This window comes from Podarcis liolepis (genome assembly GCF_965112155.1).
Source record: "Podarcis liolepis genome assembly, chromosome: 3".
In the NCBI taxonomy this organism is placed as follows: Eukaryota; Metazoa; Chordata; class Lepidosauria; order Squamata; family Lacertidae; genus Podarcis; species Podarcis liolepis.
The window spans coordinates 59,550,685-59,563,935 of NC_139557.1; the positions used below are offsets into that span (position 1 = coordinate 59,550,685).

At 43.5% G+C, this 13,251-nt stretch overlaps 1 long non-coding RNA gene and 1 pseudogene across 2 annotated transcripts; both read left to right on the forward strand.

The window, feature by feature from the left end:
- Window positions 1-80: 80 nt before the first annotated feature.
- Window positions 81-12,876, forward strand: LOC310704509. Its single transcript, XR_014524826.1, has 3 exons — window positions 81-151; window positions 266-459; window positions 12,118-12,876. It is a non-coding gene; the product is annotated as an uncharacterized lncRNA (long non-coding RNA).
- LOC310704506 (small ribosomal subunit protein eS6-like) lies at window positions 7,817-8,700 on the forward strand (annotated as a pseudogene). The gene has a single exon. The product of its transcript is annotated as a small ribosomal subunit protein eS6-like (transcript).
- Window positions 12,877-13,251: the final 375 nt, after the last annotated feature.

Genomic DNA, 13,251 nt, shown 5'->3' on the forward strand with positions numbered 1-13,251 from the left:
CAGGGGAAAGCAGTCCGGCGGAAGAGGGCAGCTCGACATCGGCTGCGTGAGGCTGAGGAAACAACCGCCCTGGGTCTCTCGACCTCGGCTGCGGCCACGCTCCTCTCGGGCTCTTTTGCAGCTTGCTTTTGCAGACAGAGAGAGGAGCGGGGTGCGCGCGTGGGTTTGGGAGGAGAAATGGAAAGGAACAGCCGGGCGGGGGGGGGGGGGGGGAGAAGCGGGATGTGTGTGTTTCCTCACGTTTTATTCTATTTTTTTGTCACAGGCACCGGCAGAAGGGGGAATCCCAGGCTCGCTTTGCATAGGCACGAAGTAGAAAGAGAACGTGCTGAATTGCCTAATTCGTCCGATTGCTTTGTTTTCGCGGTTCTACCAAGCGCTTTTCTGGCGAGAAAAAGGGATATTCGTGTGTCTCCCGGAAAGGTGCATCTTGGAGATCGCTGGGTGGTGATGTGTATGGTATGTTCTTTATGTTTTCGCCACCTAACCTTGAGTAATGTTTACTCAGGTGTAAGACCCATTTACTCCTCGGTAAGGCACGTCCATGGTCGTTTATTCCTAAGTGTGCCCAGAATTGCAGCTGTATACAGCTTGCCTTCCCTACTAGAAGCACTCTTGGGATAATGGGTTAAATAAATTGTAAGCTGTGTGCAACATCTGCAGATGGTACCAAGCACAACTCACAAAGATTTGGGCTGCTAGGCTGCCTTCTCTCTCTTCCCCTCTCCACCCCCCCCCCAAGCTCTATATAGCTTTACTGTAGCAGCTGAATGGCAAATCAGCAGGCACAGTTTAACCATCTCTTCATTTCTAGTTAACACAAACTACACCTGTTGGATTGCTGCTTGGCTCATCCAGCTGTTTAAAGCAGCTGCCATAAGAAGCTATTTTGTTTTGTTTTCAACATTAGCCTCCGGGCTGGGGTATCTAGTCAGTTTTAAGAGGCTAAATACATGGTCCTGAAGGATCTACCCATGCTTTATGTGTTTCCTAGTGAGTGGATGAAACCAATAGACCATCAAATGGTCAAGAAGGTGGTTACTACACATGCTGTAGAGGGAAGTTCAACCTGGGAAGGTGACCCATCTAATAATAATAATAATAATAATAATAATAATAATATAGGAGAAATAAAACTCTAATCCTGAATCTCCACTGGCTTGCAGCTATAATCATTCATGAGAAATGCTTCAGGAGTAAGCGCCAAAGAAAAATCTGCACCCGTGGCTTTGTGGGATATCTTTGGGAGAAGAAAAGGCTAAGGAATAAACCCTGCAGAAATCCAGACTGGAATCCCTAAGACGGTTGGATGGCACCTTGCATGGGCATAGACGGGGGGGGGGGAGCTGCCCTCCCTAAATCAAATAAATCAATAAAAATACTTAGCTTCTGCCCCCCAACAGAAAGCATCTCCCCAACATAAATCCTGGCTACACCCATGGCACCTTGTATGCCCCTTTCCAGCAACTCCGGCAGCCCACATGGTGCCAAATGTATTGCTCTGCTTTCCTCTGGACCACATCAGTAAGGCCAAGAGGGGGGTCTGGGCAGCTCAGGATCTCAAAACACACTGCCCAGTCTTGCACTCCAGAGAGGTCATTTTAGTGCTGCTAACACAGCAAAATGTGGCACTGTGGGTTAAACCACAGAGGCTGGGGCTTGCCGATCAGGTCAGTGGTTCGAATCCCCGCGACGGGGTGAGCTCCCGTTGCTCTGTCCCTGCTCCTGCCAACCTAGCAGTTCGAAAGCATGAAGTGCAAGTAGATAAATAGGTACCACTCCAGCGGGAAGGTAAAAGGCGTTTCCGTGTGCTGCTCTGGTTTGCCAGAAGCGGCTTAGTCATGCTGACCACATGACCCGGAAGCTGTACGCCGGCTCCCTCGGCCAATAAAGCAAGATGAGTGCCACAACCCCAGAGTCGTCTGCGACTGGACCTAATGGTCAGGGGTCCCTTTACCTTTAACACAGCAAAAACAATGTGGGAGGCAGCAGTTTTGAATGACTGGTTTCTGCAGCCACAGGTGCTGTAATTCTCCAGCAGTTTGCCTCCCCCCCCCCCCCGGGCGCACTCCATTGTCTCTCAAAACATATGGATGCCAACAACAACAAAAATATTCTTAAGGTGATGGTCACTGTACTATTGCCTGATCCTATGCATATTTCCCAGAAGTAAGTTCTAGTGAGTTCACTGATACTTGTCCCTTAGAAAACTAGTTGAAGAATGCAGCCACATCCTATCCATGTTTACTCAAATAAAAGTTCCACTGTGTTCAGTAAGACTCCATAAGTGTATGCATAGAATTGCAGCCTTGATACTATGCATGTTTACTCAAAACTAAGGCCAACTGTGTTCATAGGAGTGAAGCCCATGACTCTTGCCATACTTCAAGGGCTCTTAACTGACAGGCAGGGTTAAAGGAAAGGAACATTGTTGGACACAAATGCTGCTAAATTAAGTTGAAAAATAAATCCCCACTCATCCATGAAGCTTGTTGGCTGAGTGGCCTTGAAGAAATTGCTCTCTCAGCTTAACCTGTGTCTCAGGATTGTGAGAGTAAATGGAATAAAAAAATCCCAGTCTATACACTGAAAGATGCTGTAGACATGATAAATAGCATAATTGGACTCTACCCTTCTTGCAAGTGGAACCAACAGCACAAGTGTTTTCTGGCTTTCAGCTATCTGTTTTACGACAGTTATAAAACCAGATTTTACAAAAAATAAATTTCAACTGTTCAACACAAGACCAAATGGGACTTACCCTAGTATCAATGAATCAAGGAGTAGATAAAGGGTGCAATCTTATGCATGCCACATGGAGGTCAGTCCTGTTCTGAATAACCATGCTTAGATTTCACATTAATGTTGCAATTCTGTAAGCACACATTAGGAAGTAGGACTTGATTCTGGGTAAAGTAGCTTTGATTGCACTGCGTGGGCCACATTTCTACATCAACAGCCCTGATTTCTCTATATTGACCTGTTCACTGCTGTTAGATGTTACCTAGCATGCATTCTACCATTTTTCACAAGCTAGACTATTAGTTTGTCATAAATGGTGACCTGTGGGCGACCATACTCAGTATGAAGGCTTTATATAAGGCAACTTCTTATGGGACCAATCAAAACATGGTCAGAGTTCATCAAAATGGTTTTGCCATAGCTCTGAACCAGTGAATGAGAATATGCAAGATTTGACCTCTGCACCATGCAGAGTGAATCGTTTCAGAAGAAGGGAGACACGCTAGTTCTTACTGAGCTGCACATTATCTTTAAATGAAAGCAAATACAAAAAGCAATTAGAGAGTATGAGCCCATATTGCTCAAAAATTGTTTTCACAAAGTATGTTAGCACTAGCATTTAAGTGTTGCTTTACTACTGACACTGTGAGGGAAGTGTTCCTGTCACAGTTGGATATCTACTTCGTAAGTGATAGTTTGTTGTCAAATTTGATTGGCACCCTGAGTCTGCAGGCATGTAGATTCTGCAGTGATACATACAGGGAGTTTGCACAAAGAGAGGCAAGTCCAGCATTTTATACTGTCAAATCTACTCATATATATATATATAGATTGGGCTCAGGAAATGCCTTGTCATTTGTTGTGAGGAATCCAGATAATATTCTCCAAATCATTGCCTCCCTTTGTAGGAAATCCTGTTCCCATAGCATCCAAACTATAGAGTTGATTTACTAAGGAAGTACAGTTTTTCCTCTGCCCCCTCCCCCTACTCAGCGCTGCCTAAAGCAATCTAGATTATTGTTGAAAACACTGGTCCATGTTTGTGGTTCTGCAAGGGCTATGTAGGGAATTTGTGACCCTCCAAACAGATTGCAGCCTCCATAGCTTGTGGTCAGGGATAATAGAATCAAAGAACTGTGGAGTTGGAAGGGACGCTGAGGATCATCTAGTCCAACCCCCTGCAATGTAAGAACCTGCAGCTGTCCCAAACGGGGATCGAACCTGCAACCTTGGCATTATCAGCACCATGCTCTAATCAACTGAGGTGTAGTCCAACAAAATTTGGGTGCCCCATGCTCCCCATTCCTGCAATAGGACTGCAAGTACCTATTTTGTGGAGTTGAAAATGCCAGCCACTTAGAACTTCCCTTTTCTTTTCTTTTCCCATTTTCTCTTTTAACTTTATCTATTTTATTTGCCTTATCTCTGCCAGTGGTCTGTGAAACTGTCAGTATTAGGATATGGAATTCCCTCCTTGCAAGGAGGCTATGTCTGGGTGCAAGTCTATCCATATCCCTTTCACTATGAGGCAATAGCGATGCAGGCCACATCCACACCATACATTTAAAGCACTATTATACCTGTTCCTTTTATATACACCAGCAGGCACCAACCAGGCAGTGACTTTGCCATAGCTCGCCCCTCCCAAAGAAACCCAGGGACTGTAGTTTATTAAGGGTGCTGAAAGTTCTTCAGGGACTCCTAGAGCTACAATTCCCAGAGTCCTCTGGAAAGATGGCCTGATAAGTTATTCTGGGAATTGTAGCTCTGTGAGGGGCATAGGGGTTTCCTAATAACTGTCAGCACCCTCAACAAACTACAGTTCCCAGGATTCCTGAGGGAAGCCATGACTGTTAAGAGTGATATCATAGTGCTTTAAATGTATGGTGCAGATATGGTTGTTTTATGGGTTTTTTTTGGGGGGGGGCGGACTTGGCTGTTTTATGGTTCTTTGGAAAGGGTCCAAGGAAGCACAGCTCCCCAGCAATTGCAATTCCCGTGATCAAAGGTTACTCATGGAACCAAACTTGTTTGCCCCAGCGTGCTTAATTTAATAATAATAATTAGCCACCATAGGTTGGAACGGCGGCACAGAAATTGGAGGGGGGTGTCTTTAACCCATTGCCCTGTCATGGTGTGGATCAGAATCGTCACCCACTCTGAGCTCATCTGCACAGAAAGAAAGGAATGAAAGCTGCACAGTCATAACAGTTTTTTGGTTGAATTTTGAATCAGGACTGAATCCAGTAGGTTGGTGTTGGTATAAGGGCTCAGTTGTTAAAGAAGCATTTCCTAAAGATTGCATCAAAGCATGCACAGAATACAGTTCCTTAAGCACTGAGTTAACACACACTGCTTCTATTTATCTATGTAGTTATTGATTACATTTCTATCCCACTTTTCCTCCATGGAGCTCAAGGTGGCATACATAGTTCTCCTCCTCTCCATTTTATCCTAATAACAACCCTGTGAGGTAGGGGAGCCTGAGAGTGAGCAAGTGGCCCAAGGTCACCCAATGAGCTTTGTGGCTGAGTGTGAATTGAACCCAGGTCTCCCAGGTCTCTTCAGCACCCTAACCACTTACACCAGTGTTCCACAACCTTGGGCCTCCAGCTGTTTTTGGACTACAACTCCCATCAACCCTCACTAGCAAGACCAGTGGTCAAGGATGATGGGAATTGTAGTCCAAAAACAGCTGGAGGCCCAAGGTTGGGGAACACTGACTTACACCACACTGGGGTTTTTTTTAGCTGAGAGGGGGTAGTTTCCAACTGGACACAATGTTCAGTATCTCACATTTCAGCTTTAGCTCACATAATTTTGTAGTCCCTTCCCTTAGATCTTTAGCAACAACCCAACAGAAAGACATTTAACTGGTGAAATTTCCCACATCACATGTCAATAAAAGATCATCGGCTAAATTTCTGTTTGTCAGGATGTTGGCACAGAAACAGGCTAGTCGAAGTTAGTAAAAGATAAGAGCAAAATATTTTGCTAGCTAGTTCACATTTGGGAGCTCATCTAGAAATCAGGGGGCTAGATTTACGGTCTGGGGTTTGATAATTTACCAGGAGATAAGCTTGTTATTCTACATGTGTGTGTTAGACTTGGGACGGGGGGGGGGGGGAGGCCTCAGAGCTAGCATTAAAAAGCACACAAACAAAACCACAACACAGGATCTTTTCTTTGTGGTTGAGATGGTTAACATTTTACAAAGATCTTTGCTGTGCTGTGCTGAGAAACTTGAATGCTGTCCGGAAAGGTTTCACTTGAATGGAGTGACTGAAAACCAACCCCAATATATCAGGAACATGCAAGCAGCTGTGGTTCGTGAAACACTGATTCTTTATCTGACAGCGCCAAGGAAATGCCAAGTTATGTTGGGTTAGCACATGAACTCCTGATCTTGTCACATTTCTGGTTTCTGCACTTCAGAACAATGAAGCATGTACCTTTTTCCACAGTCAAGATTCCACAGTTCAAGCAGTCAGTGTGAAAACTATGTTATTGCTTCTTGTTTTAAACTATTCCAATTGCCTTTTCCATTCAAGTTATAACTTAAAAGTGCATGGTTAGCCATACCCGTGTGGATGGTAAACCTAGGCATTCCCTTTTGCTCCTTGTCTCCTCTGAGATCGGTGGTGCACTTGGGTAATTGTAGACTCTGGACCTAATGGTCTCAGATTTTAATGGGTTCAAATGGGTTCATTCACTTCAAATTTGTAGTAAACGGGCTTTGCCTTGCTCATTTTGGCGATTGCTTCTGTTTATTCAGTTGAGTGGGACCCCAGATTTCTGCCCAGTAGAGGATGGTTTCCACTGGGATTGATAGGGCAGAAGGCAGGAAGAACAACAGCAGGTGGAACCAGAGTCAATGATGGGCAACACCAACTGATTCTGGTTCTGTCTCTATTGTCCTCTATGTTGTATTCTACAAAGGCAGCACTGAGACTAAGGCTCACTGCCAGGGCCACCCCATGGACTGGATGCAAGTAAGGAAACTGGCAGGTGGGTCCTGCCTGAGGTCAGAGCTTGCAGAGGTGGATTTAGGGCATTGTGCCCAGTTCTGCCACAGTTCTGGGCAAAAAGACTAGGAGGTGCCACAGGACATCACAGCTATGATGTAGTGAATTGAGCAGAATAGAAGGTGAGAGGCAGGTGGGTGCGTGCCAAATCCTGGCCTTGCACAGGGTGCTGCCCCCTGGAGCTTGGTGGGCAAGCACCCCATTTGTTGTAATGGACCAGTGTCCACTGCTTCTGCCCCCAAAGTCCCACCTCAGTGGCACCACTGCCTGGGATGTTTACTGCCTGAGAAATGATGACGAAAACCCAAGGAATGCATGGATTTCACCATAGCTGTGGTTTTCATGTGTCACAAGGAATCTTCGGGTTCTTCCGTGAATTTTCAGGGGGTTCTCACAGATAAAATGATAAATGGTGGATACGTTGCTGGAAAGGTACTTTCTTTCTGGATGGAGAAATATCACATGAACATCCTAAGGACCGTTTGCAGAACAGAGTATTTATGTGAAAGATGCTTAGGCCTTCCTTAGCAATGTTAATCTGGAAAGAGTTCCTAGAGACTAGGAACATGCAACTCTTCAGGGCATGTCTTTTCCAGCAAAATCCAGCGCAGCTGTTCCATACAATTGGAGGCATCTGGACGGCCTCTGTGGGAAACAGGATGGTGGATCAGATCACTAGTCTGTTCCACTAGGGGTCTTTTTATGTTATAGGTAAATCCCATTGAGCTGAATGAGTCTTATTTGCAGGAATGCTTGCATATATGTCTCTTCCTTAGCCTTTGCTTGGATGGAGGTTGGGCCCCTATAGATCCATGCAGCAGTTTCAGAAATGCAGCCAGTCCTACAAATGTTTATGTAGAAGGTAGTCCAATTTAAGTTAATGGGTTTTACTCCTAGATAAGTAAGTGTCAGATAACAGCCTTTGAGGTTCTTTCTATAGATACCCAAGTTCAAGCAGAAAGTTTGAAAGGTATTTTATTGGTTCTCCTATTGAATGAATTAACTTTGAAATGAGGATTGGAGTTCTTTCCCATGGCAGATCTGAGGTGAGCTGTGCCGGCACCATGAAGCTGAACATCTTCTTCCCAGCCACCGGCTGCCAGAAACTTATCAAAGTAGTCGAGCACAGGCTGCACACCTTCTGCAAGAAGTGCATGACCGCAGAAGTCTCTGGATGCTCTTGGCGAGGAGTGGAAGGGATATGTTGTCCGCAGTCAGTGGAGGCAATAACAAACAAGGCTTCCCCATGAAGCAGGGGGTCCTGACTCACGGACATGTCTGCCTGCTTCTCAGGAAAGGCCACACTAGAAGAACTGGAGAAAAGAAACGCAAATCTGTTTGGGGTTGCATTGTTGATGCCAATTTAAGCGTCTTGAATTTGGTCATTGTAAAGAAAGGTGAGGAAGATATTCCTGGACTGACTGACACCACTGTGCCTCGCTGGCTTGGTTCCAAGAGGGCTAGAAAAATCCAAAAGCTGTCCAATCTCTCCAAAGAAGACGACGTCCATCAGTATGTTGTGAGAAAACAATTGAACAAGGAAGGCAAGAAGCCCAGGACCAAAGCACCCAAGATTCAGCGCTTGGTAACTCCCAGGGTCCTACAACAGAGCAGGCGCATGTCCTAAAGCAGGAGTATTGCTCTAAAGAAGCAGTGTACCCAAAAGAACAACCTTCTGGCTAAAAGAATGAAGGAGGCAAAGGAAAAACGGCAAGAGCAAATAGCTAAGAGGTGTAGACTTTCTTCACTGAGAGCCTCCACATCTAAATCTGATCAAGCCAGAAGTAAATTAGGAACTGTATTCCTAAAAACATTAAATAAAACTTTTATGGGGGGGAGAAAAGAAAAAAGAAATGAGGATTGGAGAGAGGAAACACTGGAGGATGCCATTCATCACAGAATTCCCATATACTGTTAGATAGAGCATAGTATGTGAGCTTTTTATTTCTCCAAAATGTAATTGAGGAATACCTAATGGGGTCTGTACCTATAGCAAAATCTAGGAGACATTCTGAAGCTATAATCAGTGCACATCTAAATGCAATCTGTTTATCATTTGGTTGATAATAAGTACAGTACGTATAAATTCATCTTACATTTTCCCTGTTCTAAAATATTTTGGCTGTTTTGCCTTTAAAACTAAGAAATATAAATTCCAATTGTATATTTCTTTTTTTAAAAAAAACAAACAAACTCCTTTGAGCTAAGAGCTCGTATGTTGAGTGGGAGCTTGAAGAGAATTAAAACAGCTGAGAGAAAAACCCTCGTATGGCTTTTTCTTTTCACCCTAGAGGGAGATTCTGCATCACATGTGAAGTCCTAAGGAACCAGCCATCTTTTAATCCCAGCTGGTTATAGGTTCCAAATGAGATGAAAAATAAATCTCCCCCAGACTAAATAGAAAGAAATGCTTAATACTTCCACATCTCTGTAGGCTCTCCCAAACCTGTAAGTGTTCCCATTACAGCCTGTCTGTTGCACTGCTGGGTGCTGTCAAATCAATCATAAACTAGGTTGCAACACAACAAGACTGATCCGGGGAACAGGGACAGACTTGTTACTTTCCATTTCGGAGTATTTGTTTCATCAAATCTGTGCTTGCAGCCTCTTTTCCATATTATAAAGGAAAAGTTTCCCTTTACTGATTGCACAAACCTTGGCTTATCATTAGATTGCCTGGTTGCAATGACATTGCCTAGCGAGATACAGTGAAGGCAAAATTGTCTGACATTCAGAATTCCTAAACGAAAAGCTTGCTGTTGAAATACCCGCAAATTAAATAAGTACTATCACTGTATCTCTGTTCCTGGTGCTTTACAGAATGCAAGAACATAGGTCCCTGCTCTGAAGAGCTTACATATATAAGAAGCCAATTAGTTAGGCTTCCAATACAGTACACCCATACGCTGGACTAGTTGACAGTTTAGGCAGAAAGTGAATCAACTTGTATCCTGCCATATTGGTAACAGTAAGCCTCCTAGACAAGAAGTTACAAAGATATGTTTGTCAGTACAGCATATGCCTCTTTTGCCATCTCTCCCAGCCTACATCTAGGTTTTCATATCAGAGGGTTTTAATCAGAGTTTTTCCCTTGGATTTATTTTCATGAACTGTGTGACAAATTGCTACAGTCTAGATCAAACCCCGGACACCAGCATTGGGTTATTGGGCCCCTCAGTATCTCACCCAGTCACTTACATTGGTCGTCCAACCTTGTCCCTATCCAAGTGCTCACGAATGAGTATCTCCCAACAACAAATGCATAGTCCACAACACAGAAAGAAGGATCTGTCTGGGGATGTGGGTATAGACCAGCCTTTTTTGGTGGTTGTTGGAGGTGTGGGAAGTTTTGGGGAATTCTGCTGCAATCCTATGCACCTGAATCCTGTGATTCAGGCAACATTCCTCTGAAAACCTATTGTCTAGCATGCCTAAAGTCCTAAATGAAATGAGGCTGGATTATACCATTAGAAGAAATGCCACAAGAATAGATTGTAGTAGGAAAACATAGTAACTCAGCACATTCCGCTAAGTGCTCTTTGGACATTCAAGAGGTCACTAAGAGCCAACACTGCTGAAATTATCCTCAAATATGTTTTTTAAATTGTACAGTATATAATATAGGTTGCCTTAAACAGTATGGCAAGATTAACAATGGTGTGGAAGAGAAAAAACAAAAGGAGCTCTTCTGGAAAATGCTTCTTGGTAAAAACAACAACCCACAAGCAGGAGAGGAGCAATGAGTAGCCAGTTTTTAAAATGAGGCAGTCGAGGAACAGGGAACAGTGTCTGAAGGTTGGAATGCTACAGTATGTTCAACAATACTGACAAGTGAAGCTTCACTTCTTTCTGTGCCTTCAGTAGCTCAGCAAGTAAAGCTTCACATGTGTTCACACACAAAATCTCCCTGCCATAAACTCTTTTTATCCGTATGCAGTAAGTAGAAGAACATCAAATAAAAATAAAAATTATCAGATGTCAGTGATGGCGTCAGCAAAATCTGCATCAGAAACATGGCGCTTCCAGATGAACATTCATTAGACCTTTAGTGCAAATGTCTCTGGAAAACACATTTTGGCATCCACTTTTGCCTAATATAGACATTTTACCAAGCATTTTCACCTACAGTAATGCATTTTTGTGTATTTTCTCTCTCTAATGTATGCATAATGTGGGCAGGACTTGGACCAGCAACTCACTGTTCAGAATTCTGCTTGCTCTGCTCTAATACCCCTCCTGAGCAAATTTCTCCAAGTATGATTAAAATTTAGCATCGTTTTCTCCCTCATGGTAATGGGACTACAACCTGGGCTGGGCCATCATAGAATTGTAGAGTTGGAAGGGACTCGAAGGGTCATCTAGTCCAACCCCCTGTAATGCAGGAATCTCAGCTAAAGCATCTATGACAGATGGCCATCCAACTTCTGCTTTAAAACCTCCCAAGGGAGACCATTCCAATGGATCTTTGGGCCCCAGAGAAATGCCTATTTTACCTGGGAAAGGTTCCATAGATTTTGGAACCATGATCTTCCAGGGTTTCAAAAATGCATGCGAGCTTCCATAGGTACAGGTGGCTTCTCCACTCAGAGTTGCCTTTGAGGATTCAGAAGGTGGCAGGGCAGAGCTAGAACACTTCTGCATTTATTTAAGCCCTATTATGAATGCCTGAATAGGGCCATTCTAACAGGGCTTTCTGTGATTTGTCAAATATGCAACTCCATAAGATCTTCAACAAAGAGACCTTCAAAGCTGGCATGTGAATGTGCTTAACATATTAAGCAGGAATCAAATAATTTTTTGCTCAAGTCTGACTGATTGCTAATTCAATGATATAAAGAGGTGGTTCTACACGTCTTTAGCAAGTGGGTTAAGGGTGGGGAGTTTGCACACTGAACATTTCTAACCATTGTTGGGGGGGGAACCCTCTTCTCTCTTTAAGGCACCTAAATGAAGTGGCTAATTTTTCACAAGGGCAGAGCAGCTGCTACTGTAAATTGCTCACAAATTCAAGCTTGCACTCAGAGCTTTCAGACATTTGGTAGAACCAAAACATTTCAGTGATGCCATCGTTTATTTATAGCCTGTTCAAAAATGTTGGGTGTTAAAATACCACATTTGAAAATATGGACACTTGATTTAAGTTGCTGAACTTAAAGCTGTTTTCCAGTGTAGTTGAGGAGACAGATCATTATAGTAGTCCAAGGTTTTCTTGATGATATGTATTCTAAGGAACCGTAAGTGTTATTACTCATACCCTCTAACATTCCTCAGATGAAAATAGGGACATTTCCTACTCCCCTGAAACTGACCTGCCTCAACCCCCCATTTTTTGTCCCCCCCCCCTATTTAGCATTTCCTATCAGAAGAAGGACACGTGTAACCACCACTACACAAACAGGACACAGCACACACACCCTCCACTGACAACATGCCACAAATGGTGAGCTACTAAAGAGAAGAACCATCTCTGTGGCCCTAAAAGAAAACTAAAATGACATCACCTGTGACCACTTCCAAATTGGACCTGAGACCTCCTGCATGGAATGGAAAAACAGCAGAACAGAACATGGAAGGCGGAACTGTTGCTTGGTCTATATCCTGGGGGAGCTTTACCTTTCCTGTTTAAGAGCATGGTTTGCTCATCCTGACTTTAGCCTCACTAGCAAACTTTTTGCTTCATATATTAGTTGTTATCATGCGTCTGATTATTACTGAAGTAGTGAGATTATGATTCAGGACCTTCTATAAAAGCTGGCTCTCTAATACATGGCCTCGACTTAAGCAGGTTTTTTTGTTGGGAGCTGAATTTGCCCTTCCTTGAGCTGAGAATTTTTTTGAGACTTCGTAAAGGAGGACAGAATGTTCCTCCATTTATAATCTGAGCTGCTATGGGGCAACTCTCTGACTGTTTCTCTAGCCTTAAGGCTAAAAGAGAAGTCTTTGTAGTTCATTTTGTGCTTTCTACACTTATTACCAGAGAGTCCAAGGTGTAACTTAACCCTTGGAGAATTGCCCATTCCAAGGATCCTGTGCTCACTTGCTTGCGCATTTTCTGCAACGTTCACTGGTAGGGCAGTAATTTTCCATGTTTGACCTTTGAGACCCAAGTTGTTCTATGCCCTTCCTTTTTGTTTGCAATACCCGAGTCAAAATGGCTCATGTAATTTTAAGCAGCCCAAAATTGTTCAGTACTTCCTTGAGTAACTGAAAACATGTTGTTTAAGGTTGAAACAAAGTCTTGAAATAGCTCCCTCAAAGAACTGGTGCATCTAGACCAGGTATCTTCAAACTTTTGAGACTCAGGACCCACTTTTAAGCCAGACATGCATTTGAGGACCCATTTCTTAGTTTTTTTTACCATATATTTGTATGGTGGTAGTGTTGCAACCCACCGTGACCCAGCAGTTGAAGACCAGTGCTCTAAACTGACCAGGCTGGATCATCCAATGTCGTGATTAAATAAAGATTGGAGGTTCTTAATGTT